Raw genomic sequence first — 13,867 nt, 5'->3', positions numbered from 1 at the left:
GGCTTTTGACACCTTTCCCTGCGAGAACGAAACGGCCCAAAGCCCAGCTTTAGGCTGTGTAAGGCTGCGATGAATCGTTGTTTTTTGGGCTCTTTCCGCAAGCCCAGCATCGGGCGAGCATCTCCCTTCCCCTGCTCTCGCAGGAAGGAGGCAGGAATCTGTTTTTCAGAGCCTTTGCTCTGCTAAAATCCCCCAAGGCAGGAAAAAAAAAAAAAAAAAAAATCCATGTGCGTGTGGGAGAGAGACAGAGAGAAGGGGAGGAGGAGGGAGAGCGCTCAAGTGGAGGTTCCCAGTACGAAAATAATGCCTTTTATTTTGAAGAAAATAATCAGCGCTGAGATCTGGCAGCACGTGGGTTTCCCAAAGCCCTTCTTTGCAGAGAACCGCGGCGGCGATAAGAGCCTCCCGTTCTCCCGTAGCCTCCCGGGGTGCTCCCTTATCTCCCACAGCCATCTCTGCCAGCTCACCCACGCTGCACCCGCCGACACCGAGGTGTCTGACATTCCCCCAGCACCTCTGGAAAAGCCAAAAATCCCGGCTCCTGCCTGCCCTTTTTTCGCCCACGCCTGCCTCTAACCCAGCAAAACACGGCTCTCCTCCCCTCTCCTGTCACTTCCCGAGCAGTTTTTGGGACTGAACCGCACCATTCTTCCTTCTGAAGTGAAGTAGCAGGGAGCTGAACCGGCCGTCCTGGGCTGGAGTGGAAAACTGATATCCCGGCGGTGTTTGTAAACTGAAAAAGGGGGAGTTGAAACCTTTGCTTTAGGTCGCAGCACTCTGTTACTGTAATTCTGGTGTTTTGTTTTCACTATGAGAAGTGGTCAAGAAGCCGAGCTGTTACTAGCTTACATTTCCAAATGAAAAGTTACTTTGAACCCAGAAGAATTAGGAAAGTGTTATTTTAGCAGTTTTGAGGCCCGCTCCTCCTCCCTTTCCAAAGTGATTTCAGTTAGAAACACATACATCTCCAAACCAAACTTCCCATAAACATGTGTTTTTGAGAGATTAATACTCTTTCCACTGATAAAACCATTTAAATGGGTTCCTGAGATTGGTTGTTTCAGGCTCTTATTCATATCACAGCAAGCCTGAACCAAGCCGAGCCCAGACCTGCCACAGAGGAACACTTTTCTTCTCCATTAGAAAGGAATTCACTGTCCAGACTCCATCTTTTCTGGACCCTGTCTAAGCATCATTATCTGGGTTCAATTGAAGTGTAATTGGCAACATGTTTTTCTAGGATTACACTTCATTAGGAACAGAGCGGGGGCCCCGAAACCCACTCCTCCTGTAATCGGATCCCTTCTCCAGCCTGTGCTCCTGGAGAGCCGTTTATAATCGACCCCAGGGATCCCAGGGGAGATTGTGAGGGGCATCTGAACCACCCCAGATGCAGCAGAGACCCCTCAGGGGCCGGCTCAGTGGAGAGGACAGGGAAGGATTAAACGGGCTCGGCCGCCCGAGGGGAGCTGGATTTCGGGAGTGTCACCCGTGTCCCACAGGAGGGAGCAGCCAGACCTCCCCCACTGCAGGCAAGAGGAGTTGGGGTGTAGAAATGGGGGTCCAGCCCCTCCTGGCCTCTCACTGGGTGTCTTTGCAGCCAATTCCCACGGTACAGTGACCCCGAGAGCACAGCCACAAGCAAGCGGGTGACCAACCTCAGCTTTACTCTTCCCTGGAGAGCTCCAGGCTCTGCCACAGCCAAACCAGGGAATTATCAGAGGAAATCTCTCCCCAAGCCCTGAATTAACAGCGCTGGCCCCGTGCTCGGGGCTGTTTCCCCTCTGGAATCACAGCAGGAATTGCTGCCATGTCTGTCCCCATCCCTGGGACCCCTGGGAGACCCTCAGGGACCCAGGAGCTGGGCAGAGCTGTCCTCTGCTGGGGCTGGCTGTGCCTCTCCGTGGTGGGAACAGTTTCCAGAGGATGGGTGTCACGAGGACGGGGCTAAGCCATCCATCACACCCAGCACTAATTGGCTACCCTGCTTCAGAGGCCAAGGAATAAGTGAGCTGCAAAGATTGATGTCCCTTCCCTGCAGCAGGAAAAACTCTCCGGGCCAGGACTGAGGGTGGATCCCTGCCAGGGACCTGGGATTGCCTCGGTTTGCCTGTGCCAGGCTTGTCCTGGGGATGGAGGGCTCCAGACTAAGTGTCCCTGGAGCGGCCATGGTCAGCCCAGCCACCAATCCCCCCTCTCAGGCTGGGACCACGCTGCTCCCTCCCCTCCCGCCTTCCCAGCTCTGGGAAATGTCCCAGAGGAGCGGCCAGCTGTGAAAAGCTGCAGCAGCTGGAATGTGGGAGGGAGGGCAAGGCTTCTGGAAAGCCAGAGGCAGCCGAGGAGCAGGACTTATCTGTTACCTCGCCGTGAACTGACACCTCTGATTTAACCCCGTGCGTGCCTGGAATGCCCTGTCCGCACATCTTCAGTCAGCATCACCTCCTAACCTCAGGTTCCACCGCCGCCTGCCAGAGCCACAGCTGTGATTTCCCAAGCAGAGGCCTCACAGGGATGCTGGACAGGATTCCTGGCTGTGTGTGGACAGGCTGCCTCGCTCCGGGGCTAAGCAGATCCATCACAGGCGGGAGAAGCAGGCAGGGCTTTCAGGAGGTGATGTGGGATGAAAGCGCGGAGGGATGAATACGGTATCACCTCCGTGCTTTTGTCAGATCTGGAGCAGGGCCAGGAGAGGATTGTTTGCCGTGGCTCTGCTCCAAGCCAGAGGCACCACAATTGCAAACTCCCCCCCACTTCCCCGGCCCACGCAATCCAGAGCCCGCCCAGCCGACTGCTACGGGCAGTCCAGGGGAGGGAAAAACAACATTTTCCCACAAACCCTTAAGGCCTCACCCTTCCCCAGGCAGGGACAGGGCAGATCCTGGAGCTGAAATTCGGCGCTGCCCTCACCACCCCGGCAGGGCTGTCTGTGTCCTCACACCTCTTGCCCCACGGCGGGTCTGGGAATGTGGCTCAGCCCTGTAAATCCCATGGGATGGAGCTTTGTGAGGCTGCACCTGCCACAGCTGGGACACAGCTGCTGTCCCCTTGAGTCTGTGCCACTCTGTGTCACCAAGTCAGTGGGGCTGAGGGACAGCCAGGCACAGGATCACCATCCTGCTCTGGAATCAGCAAAACGTCCTGATAGTTCAGCACCAGGCACCACCAGTGGGTTAGGCCCTTGACGTGCCTCAGTTTCCCCACCCATAATGATGCTGCTGCACTGGACACTCACTTGACAGAGAAACCACGAGTGATAATTAATATTGCACCGAGTCTGCCAAAAGACGGGGTCACAGGAGCCCTCTGTGGTCACACAGAGTGGACAAAAGACTTGTTGCCACTGGACACTGGGCTGCTTCCCTGGTAATTTTTGTGCAGAGAGGATGATGGGGACAAGGTGAGGGTTATGGGGACATGGTGAGGGTTATGGGGACAAGGTGAGGGTTATGGGGACATGGTGAGGGTGATGGGGACATGGTGAGGGTGGTAGGGACATGGTGAGGGTGATGGGGACAAGATGAGAGTGATGGGGACAAGATGGGGACCTGGGTTCCTTGGCTCTTGCTCTCAGGGATGGATGAGCCAGCCCCGGAGGTGCCAGCCCTGCTCCCACCTCTGGCCTCACCGAAGCCTTGGCTGGCCCCAGGGCTGCACCCGTGCTAGGAAACGAGAGGAGCTGGGATGGGAAAACCCGGCGCTGGTGAGGCAAGGTCCTGGCCTTCCCCCGGGGCCAGTCCCCAGGGCTCCGGGGAACACAATGCCTTTGTTTGGGACTTGGCCTGCTGCAAGGAGCCCTTCCCTTCGCTCAGCCCCAAAACACCAACCCTTCAAAAGGCCCGTCCTCCCCCTCCTCTTCCCCCAGCGATGCTAATGTGCCAGGCCTCTTCTCATGAACCCTGGGAGAGATCGGGCTGGTAGACAGTTTCACCACTTGTTAAATGTGTGTTTAGCGATCTTGTGAGTAGACAAGAACAAATACAAACAAGCCGGGCTGGAGAGCCCCTGCCCCTCCGCCCTGCCTGGAACGCAGCAGCCCCAAAGCCTTTCTTCTCTAACCACTTCAAACTTTCATTTCTTCTGAAGCCACAACAAGGCACACTTTGTAAAGCAAATGAGTAAACAGCAACTCTCAGCTTAAAAGGAAAACAAGGGGGAGGGACTGTTTTTAATTACTGGATTTTAAAAAGGGCTTTATTCTGTTAATTGCTTTCTGTTGTAAAATGTTCTCCTGCGCACAGCCCTGGTTCTAGCTGCGTTGCTGCTGGCCAGATGGCACTGCAGAGGCAATGACAGCATGTGCCTGAGCTGCTTGGGTACACAAGTGCCTTTAACATTCGCAGACATCACCCCCCGAGCCCTCCCAGCCTCCTGGAAGTGACACGGAGGCAGCGAGCCTCGCTCAGACGTGACCGATGGTTTGGCGTGTCCAACATCCCCGTCACTTCCAAAGCATCGGCGCGCACGGAAAATCCTCTGCAGCTTTTCCCCAAAACGGGGCTAATTGCTGCTGATCGCCTTGGCTTCGGAGCGTCACCTCCCCGAGCCTGTGATGGTGCGAGGTGCTGAGCTCAGCCAGGTCCCACCCTCGGCATCAGGACAGGGTGATGGGGACGTGGAGGCATGTGGGGCTCTCCGTGTGCTGCTGCCGTGCCCAAACGGATCCCAGCTGCAGCCCCGATGGTCACAAGCAGCTTGGGAAGAACACCCCGAGCCCGAGGAAAGGGAGGGATTAAAACCAAGAGAGCTGCGGGATGCGCGGGAGGATCCTGAGTGGGATGGCACCACTGAGGCTGTCACTGCGCTGGGGACAGATGGCACCGGCAAGGGGCAGGGAGAGGTGGCAGCGGGAGGCTCTGCTCCAGTTGGATGAGCCCCAGGAGGGGAAGAGTGAGGGAAGGAGATGGAGCAGAGATGGCCTTTGGCACATGGAGACCCTGAAGCCTTCGCTGCACCCTGGGTGCTGCCACAAGGCTCTGGGTGTCTCAGAGGGGGCCCAGGGGGTGCAGGAGAGGAGGAGGAGAGGTTTGTTCCCGATGTGGAGCTCACAGGAGCACACACACACACACTCCTTCCTCCCTTGCCTCCGGGAGGGAGCGCAGACACGTCTGGGGAAACAGGGACAAGGAGGAGAAGGGCTCATCCCCTGGCCCTTCCAGCGCAGAGGAGGGGAAATGCTCATCCAGAGGGCTTCCAGAGCCACCGGCCCTCTGCCTCAGAGGCCCCGGGGTCAGGGATCACGCAGAGTTCAGGGCAGAGGCGAAGCTGGCCCGGGGAGAAGCCGCTCCCTCCGGCACTCTGAGCTCCTGGCTTTGCCTCCTGCCGCGGCCTCTCCCCCTCCCAAGTGTCCCCCAACACCACACGCTGCTGTTTTCCATGCTGGTGCTTCCCACGGAGTCATTAAAGTTGGGAAAGACCCTTAAAACCGAGTCTAACCATTAACCCAGAGCCGCCACTAAACCACGTCCCTGAGTGCCACACGCACGTGTTTTTGGAACCCCTCCAGGGATGGCGATTCCAGCTCATTCCAATGCCTCATCACCCTTTCAGTGAAGATTATTTTTTTCCTAATATCCAACCTGGTGCCGTTTCCTCTCACCCTGTGCCCTGGGAGCAGAGCCTGACCCCCACCCGGCTGCTCCCTCCTGTCAGGGAGCTGTGCAGAGCCAAGAGAACCCCCCTAACCCCACTTTTTCTCCAAGCTGAGCTCCCTTCCCCACCTCCTCTTCATCCGACTTCTGCCCCATGGAAGCTGCTTTGATCAGGAAATCTCCTCCCCAGAAAAAACCCCCAAAACTGGGGAGAGAACAGCGGCAGCCAGAGGTGCTCCGGAACCCGCCGTGCCTGTGGCATCAGGCGGCTTTTCCTGCCTTTCCCTGCGCCCACGGCGGCGGGGGCTCGGCTCCTGCCAGCAGCCAGCAGCTGCTGCTGAATGCTCACTTTCTCTAATTGAATAGCAGGAAGTTCAATCTTGTTCCTTCGCCTTTCAGGCTGTCAGCTGGAACAATCGCCCACCTGTGGCACCACCCCGGGGATAGAAATAAGGAACAAAACACAATCGCTGCCCGAGGAATGGCTCCCGGTAGATCTGCAGATACCGGGGACCACGATGCGTGCCCGCACAAGGGAGAGGTGTCTGTGCCTCGGACAGCCCCCGGAGCGCCTTCCCTGCGCTGGGAATGAGCATCCCGTGCTCAGGGCGGGATACACGGAGCTCAGGGCACACGGGGAGGAGCGGCCACAGAGCGTGACCCCATGGAGGTCAAACCCTGCAGGGGGGTGGGTTTGGGGACAGTCTGGGGGGCTCAGGTGGCCCCCGGGGCTGTGCTGAGGCAGACGTGCCCGTTCACACTCCCCACACACGCACCTGAAGGGAAGGAGCACCTAGTGGCACCGCGGAAGGTGATGCCACTTAGGACACGTTGTCCCTTGAAGGACACCAAGGAGGGGGACATCAGTCACCAGGTGACCTCTGGTGGCACCTGCTCTGCAAGAACTCGGGTGACAAATGCCATGCCCAGGTCGCTGCCAGGCGCTCCGCTGGGGTGACAAATTCTCCCATCCGCCTCCGGGATTATCCAGCAGCTGCCCCGTGTCTCCAGGACGGAGTCCGGCGTGCGCTGGTGCCTCCCTCGCTGCTTTTTTTTATTTTTTTTTTTCCCCCCGGTTTCTCCGAGCGCTGCCAGAGCGGCTGCGAAGCCAAAGAGGCGGCTTTGGAGCTGGTTCCTGGAGCTGCGCCTCCCTCGCCGCCACCCAAAGCGCTCCCCCGCCACCTCCGGCACTCGCATCATCAGTTCACAGCCGGGCCCCCGCTCCCGCCGGGATGTTCCCGAGGCCAGCACAGCTGGGCTGGATCTGACAGCTCCGCACAGCTGGAAGGAGCCCAGCTGAGGACGAGGATGGAAGGAGGTGCGGCTCAGACCCTCCGGGAGCGGGGAGAGGCGGCTGCGAGGGCAGCGGGAGCCACCAGCACACGCACTCGCCCAGGCCAACGCCGCTGCCACAAGAGGAAATCATTAATTTGCTGGGAATAAAGTGGGCAGAGAGTCAAAAACCCGTCCTTCTCCCGACGTGCTGGAGGAAAAGCTCCCAGAGTCCCCAGGAGCCCTCCCTGCCAGCAGCCCTGTTGCCTTTGCAGGCCTGGCACACGGGCACCACGTCCCCACCGTGATGGAATACCGTGATCCCATTCCAGGATGGAGCACGGATTCACCCAGACACGGCAGCTTTGTTCCCAGCACGGCACCTGTGACCACTTCAGGGGACGTGTCCCCCTCTCTGACACCCTTTGTCACTCCCTGTGGTGACACTCACGGCGCTTCCCTGTTTGTTTTCCCACTGCTGCCCTCCCTGCAGAGTGGAGCCGGGGTATTCAGGGCTCAGCAGCCTGAATGAAGCCAGATCCTTGGACACATTCCTGTGGTTGTTGCTTTTTTTTTTTTTTTTTTTTTTTTTCCCTTTTTCTCTTTCTTCCCCCCCTTCCCCTCCTCTTCTCCCTCGCTTGGCACAAGCTAAAGGATTCAAAAGGAAGCCAGGCTTGGCAGACACAGGGGGAGGAGGGAGTGGGGAGATGAAAGAAGGCCTCTCTCCAGCTTTCTCTTCCAGTTCCCACACTCGGGCGGCGCGGAGAGCTCCTAATGATTCCCAGGCGCACCTGGAGGAGGCCGGCGAGGAAGCAGGGCCTGTTTGTGCAGCCAGCAGGACAAGCCCCCAGTCACCCCACCCTGCCATAAGGGGTGGCCCCACAGCCCCCCCACACCCCAGCCGGGTCACCCTGGGTGACAAAGATGGCATTTAAGGACGCGTGTCCCACGGCCGAGTTGGCACTGAGGAAAATCTCCCTGTGTGCGGTTTGGTGGGATTTCAAGGAGCTGCCTCTCCCCACGGGGGTCAAACCCTGCAGGGGGGTGGGTTTGGGGACAGTTTGGGGGGCTCAGGTGGCCCCCGGGGCTGTGCTGAGGCAGAGGTGCCCGTTCACACTCCCCACACACGCACCTGAAGGGAAGGAGCACCTGGTGGCACCGTGGAAGGCGACGCCACTTAGGACACGTTGTCCCTTGGAGGACACCGAGGAGGGGGACATCGGCCACCAGGTGACCTCTGGTGGCACCTGCTCTGCACCACAACTGTCACTGTCTTGTCCTCATGAGAATTGTTTCCCTTTTCCCTGGGCAGACGTATCCCCATCAGGATGGGCAGGAATTCCAGCACGGACAACAGTGTCCACTCGTGCTCCAATTCCCGCCAAAAGTCAGCACAGGTCGGGGAAGCCAAACTTCCCTCACAGTGCAATGGGAGCAGATTTTCCCTCATTTATCCTCCCTGGCATCTGCAGCTCCTCTGGGAAACCAGTGCCAGGGTCTCACCATCCTCAGAGGGAAGGATTTCTTCCCAATATCCAATCTAAACCTACCCTTCTTCGGTTTAAACCCATTCTCCCTCATCCTATCACTCCATGCCCTTGTCCAAAGTCACTCTCCAGCTCTTTCCAGTCCCAGAAGATCCCGAGACCTCTCCTCCCAGGGGGATTATGGCACAGCCCCATCCGGCACAGCAGTGCCAGCAAAGCTTTGAAGTGCAGCCCCGGTAACGGAGCCTTGGCTGCAGGAATGGGAAAACGCCAGGACAGGGAGATCTCCGCCTCCATCCTCGCTGCTTTGGGCAGAACTGGGAAAACGAGGCTGGGTTTTTTTGGTTTTTTTTGTTGTTATAAAAGGAGAATCTCCAGGCAGGGCACAGGGTGGGTTTGCCCTGTGCTTCCAATCTCTTTGCCCAGGAGCTAAAAGGTTATTCCCACCAGCGTGGGTGGAAGTTCATCCCCACAGAGACACCCCTTAGGCCCGACCCCAAGGGACAGCCAGGAAGGATTCCCAGCCAGGGATGGACAATTCCCAGTTGTGGCGAGGCGGAAGGTGGGACAAGGTGGAAGGTGGGTGCACACACCCCACTGTCTCCTCCTGGAGAGGGGCCAGACCCTAAAGCCAAACCTTCTGGAGCATCTCCCGAGGAGCTGGCCCAGCACGGAGCTGCCTCTTGGCAGAGGGAAACTCCGGCTGCCTCCTCCAGCCAGCGGCTCCACACACACCCCGTTGAGTCACGGCTTCGTTGGTGGCCTCGGCGGCGCGCGGTGGCCCTGAGTGAGCTCGGGGGGGACCATTTTAGGCACTGGTGACAGAGGTGTCAGCAGCCACGGCTAAAAATAGCCGTGTCAAAGGGACGAGATGGTCGGGGCTGCTCAAATCCTGGCACGGCCCCGCCGGTGCTGATAGCAAGTGGCCTTTGCTTGTTCTGCTGCTGCCAGGTCTCCCCTTATCTGTCCTTCCAGCTCTGGGTGTTTCTGTCACCCTGTCACCAGGTCCCCTGCCCGGATATTTTATCCTCCTGGGATGGCTGCAGGTTCCTGCTCGGGATGTAAAACTAAACGTGCTGCAGAGGATTCCCCACCTGGGCCACAGGACAGACCTGGGTTTGTGTGGTCATCCCTCACACTGGGATCTGCAGGGGTTTCACTGCACCTCAGAGCACTCCTGGGTTTCTGTTTTCCCTCCCTGAGGAGCTGGAATTATCCTCCATTCCCTCTGGATCATTCGACAGTTTTGGATTCACCATCCTAGGCAGTCTCCAAGGCCAGGCTGGACAGGGCTTGGAGCACCCTGGGATGGTGGGAGGTGTCCCTGCACATGGCAGGAGGTGACACTGGATGACCCTTCAGGCCCCTTCTGACCCAAACCACTCTGAGATTGTCACAGCCAGGGGGAAACTGAGGCAGGAACGTGTCCCAATGTCCCTGGTGCACCCAAAGGTCCAGGAGAGCAGAATCCACGCTCTGCCCCACCTCCCTGCCCTGCTCATCGAGGGTTTCCCACTCTCTCAAGACACCCCACAAGTTCTTGGGGGTTAAATGCTGGATTCCTCACGAAAAGCAGCTCCTGCTATTCAGGGCCGTGATTACCTCGGGAACATCTGTGCTGACAATTGCTGAGTGGCAGCATAATTCCCAGCAGCTCTGCCTCCGCCTCCTCCTCCTCCACGGGCTTTATTTCAAAGCACGCTCCCTGCAAAGCCCTGCCATGCCTGATGAAGGGGAAAAAAAAAAACCCAAAAAAAAGCTTGGAAAAGAGGCAGCAGAATCAAAAGCTCCGGCTTGCAGCAAAGCCGAGCCAGGCATCCCAAATGCACCTGCACAAACCTCCCCCTGTCCCTGCCTGAGCTCAGCATCAGCCCTCACAATCAAGGGCTCCTTGTTTGGGGTTGTCCTCGCAGCTTTTTTTTTTTTTTTGCCTTGGACATCCCGACCTCCCAGTTGTGGATGGATGCACCTGGATTTTCCCTGGTGTATCAAAGGCTGGAATCCAGGCTGGAATTTGCTTTTTTTTTTTTTTTTTTTCCCCCTCCAAGCATCTGGTGGAAGAACACAGCAGGATCAGGGATGGGCTGAGGAGGGGAAAGACATTCCACCAAAGCAGGAGCTGCTCTGCTGAGGGCCATCCATCCCTTTAAACCAAGACCCATCGCAGGGATGCTGCTGCCCTGGGGCTTCCAGGGACATTCCTTGGCTATATTTGGTGATGGATGGAGAATTTGTTGCTTCCCCTCGGTCCATCTGTTCCCCTCATTGGCAGGGAGGAGCCGGCGCCGGAGCTGCAGTGTCGCTGCTCGGATGGAGCCGGTACTTCAGCAGCCATAAATCTCCTCCTCTGAGCTTGTGCTGCCTCCCACCTGTTGGCCGGGAGAAGATCAGGTTGACAAAAGTCTCCTGGCTGAGCTGTATTTTTATCCATCACGAGCCCAGGTGCCCCACAAAAGGCGCTCACGAAGCAGAGGGAGGCGGTTGTGTCACAGCACATCCCACCCCTGGAATCTCACAGGTCTCCAGTCCCAGAGTGGGAGCTTTAATCACATTTTCTGAATTCCCTTTAAACCCCCCCAAAAACTCCTTTTTTCCTTCTTGGCACCCCCCCTACACCGATCACCATAAAACCTGGGAGGTCCCAAGCAGAGAGGTCAGACCCTGCACCAAGCAGCCAAAAACTCATTGTGAGAACAGAGAGAGCCGAGGCTGGGACCAACACGGTTTATTTATGGAAAACCACCCCGAGGGATCCCATTTACACGGCCAAAAAATTAAAATAAAATAAAATAAAATAAAATAAAATAAAATAAAAATAATAAAATAAAAAATAAAATAAAATAGAATAAATAAAATATAAAATATAAAATAAAATAAAATAAAATATAAAATAAAATAAAATAAAAAATAAAATAAAATATAAAATAAAATAAAATATAAAATAAATAAAAAATAAAATAATAAAAATAAAAATAATAAAATAAAAAATAAAATAAAATAGAATAGAATAGAATAGAATAAAATAAAATAAAATAAAATAAAATATAAAATAAAAATAAACCCACCGGAGGACAATGAAGTGAAATCCACAGCAACAACCACACAGCAGGAAAAGTCCAGTTGTCAGGAGAGGCAGAACCCTGCTGGAGAAGTGCCCATCCCAGGGGGATGATCCCAGGGACTCTCCCCAGCCCGAGGGGACACGAGGGAAACACAACACAAGCAGCAAAGTCCTTGTCTTCCAGTTGTAGTAATGGAGGAGGGAAAAAACCAGAACAAAACAAAAAAAAAACCAACCCCAAACCCAGAGGAAACCACGTGGATAAAGGCAAAAAAGGAGCAGCCAATTTGGGAATGGAAAATCCTCCCTGCTCGGGCAGGATCTGGGGAGGTCTGGCCCATTTCCTGAGCCCCACATCTCGCAGGGAGCCCCTTGAGCTGCCCTGGCAGCAGGAGGAGTGACCCAAAGCAGGGTCACTAAAACCCTGTCCCCAACTTGCCCCCAGCTCCCTGTGCACCTCAGGGGCCTGGAGAGGCAGCAGCAATCTGCTAAAATCCAAGGGTTCTGCCCCAAAACCACAACCCATTGCTTCCCTGGGCATCCATCTCCTCCTGCCAACGCCAGCATCACCTCTGGATCATGCCAAGGAGTGTTCCCCGTGTCCCCAATCCCACTGGCGCCTTGTCCTGTCCCCTGGGGCTGGGTGACAATTCCATTCCTCCTGCAACATCCTCTCCCTTGCACAAGCCTGCCTTGGCTGGGCTTCCACCATCTTCAGGAAACACCTTGGAAATGTTTACTGGCTGTGCTCCCCCATCCCAGCTGCCAAAAAAAAGGTCTCCAAGATCCAGTTCAGACCCCAAAATCTTGGGTTCACATTAAAAAAAAAAACACAACAAGACCTTCCCATAAAGCCGAGCGCTGGCGGATGTGACACTCAGAAACTCAGTTTTTTTCCCCCAAGATTTTTCATTTGTTTGTTTGGATTTGAGAGCAAAACCTCCCGAGGTGTTTGTCACCCAGATGTGACAGCGAACAGTCTGCCAAAGGAATTCTTATTTTTTAGGGGAGTGGGGAAAAAAGTGCAATTTGTTTTTTGCTGCTAGAGCAGGATTTAGTGCAATGAGAAAAAAAATCTCCCGAGCCACTGAAGGCATCTGCAGCTTGGTTATTTACATATTCCTCACAAGGGTGAGAATTCCAGCTCCAGCCTCACTGTTTGAGCTGAGACTTCCCTGGAAAGAGCCAGACACACAACTTGGAAAATTATTTCAGCCCGTGGAATTTGTAAAAAACTGTCTGATATTAATGAACATCCTTCCTGCTCAGCCGTGGGGTGTCATGCAAAAATAAAATAAAATAAAAAAAAAATAATAGAGGAAAAGGAAAACCCACAAGGCAGAAATAATCTTTAAATTTTCCTCCCAAGAGTCTCCTTTGGGACGAGGCTTTGAGCAGAAATGTCACTGTGATTTTCACACCAGTTTCTCTCCCATTGATTTCCCATCCTGTTTTTTTTAATCAGAGATTTGGTTCCCTCACAGCATCGCTAACAGAAGTGTCTATTTTAGGAAACACCAGAGGTTTTAAGAAGCTGAGGAGAAAAAGATTATCAACTCACATGGGCTCAGCCTGGAAAGGGAGAAAAAAAAAAAATCCTTTAATTGAAATCCCCAGGCTGAAATTCTCTGCAGATTTACCTAAATGGACTTCAAATGATGTCCCTAATATATCAGGGCTGCTTTTAACTTAATTCAAGCCCTGGGCATGCGTCTGCAGCCCTTGGACAAGCTGGGCTTTGGATGCTCACTGAGATTATTCCTTTTAAGTGCTAAATCATGCAAGTGTGAAACCCAAATGTAAAAAAAACCTGGGCCAACAATACACCAGCCCAAAGCTCCAAGCAGGAAACGGGTTGTTTTGGGTTTTTTTTTTAACATTTTAAGTATTTGTATTTTTCCAAATACAATATATTAAGTATTTCTATTTTTCCAAATTTAAGCTGGCAAAAGGACAGACACTGAGTATTTTCTGGTTGGAGAGTGACAACTGGGGCTGTGAAGGAACAATATCACAGTTTAATTCCAGTCCAAAAGGACAAAATTTTGTTTCAAAGCTGCTTGGAAGGTTTTTTGGGATGCTCCCAACAGTTCATTTGCTCGGGAAAGCCAGAAGGCTTCGGGAGTCACTGAGGGGGTTTAAATAAATACCTTAAACCTGCCTGGCACAAAGATTCCACACAAGGCAGCCCCATCCTGGAGGGATTTTGCCCCAAGCGAGTGCAGAGCGCATGGACCAGCTGGGAAAACATCTCCTGGCACACAGGAGCGCCACGAGGAACAGGGACAACACCACAACACCCCAAAGAACAGAGGCACCGAGGAAATTCCCCCTCCTCTCCCCCTGCCCCTGCCTGGGATGGACGGACGGATGAAGAAATTCCCATTCCCAGAACAAACATCCCCTGCACACGAGCAGGGAGCGTGGCCACCCACGAGGATGAGGTCCATGCCTGCGGA

At 54.7% G+C, this 13,867-nt stretch overlaps 1 protein-coding gene across 1 annotated transcript in view; it reads right to left on the bottom strand.

Moving 5' to 3' along the window:
- The window catches only part of PPIE (peptidylprolyl isomerase E), a 97,208-nt gene that overhangs the window by 32,360 nt on the left and 50,981 nt on the right, over positions 1-13,867 (bottom strand). The gene's annotated exons all lie outside the window — the stretch shown is intronic.

This window comes from Sylvia atricapilla, chromosome 24, assembly GCF_009819655.1.
Source record: "Sylvia atricapilla isolate bSylAtr1 chromosome 24, bSylAtr1.pri, whole genome shotgun sequence".
NCBI classification, from domain to species: Eukaryota; Metazoa; Chordata; class Aves; order Passeriformes; family Sylviidae; genus Sylvia; species Sylvia atricapilla.
The sequence above is the reverse complement of the archived record's forward strand: the minus strand, read 5'-3'. Positions and strand labels throughout refer to the sequence as shown.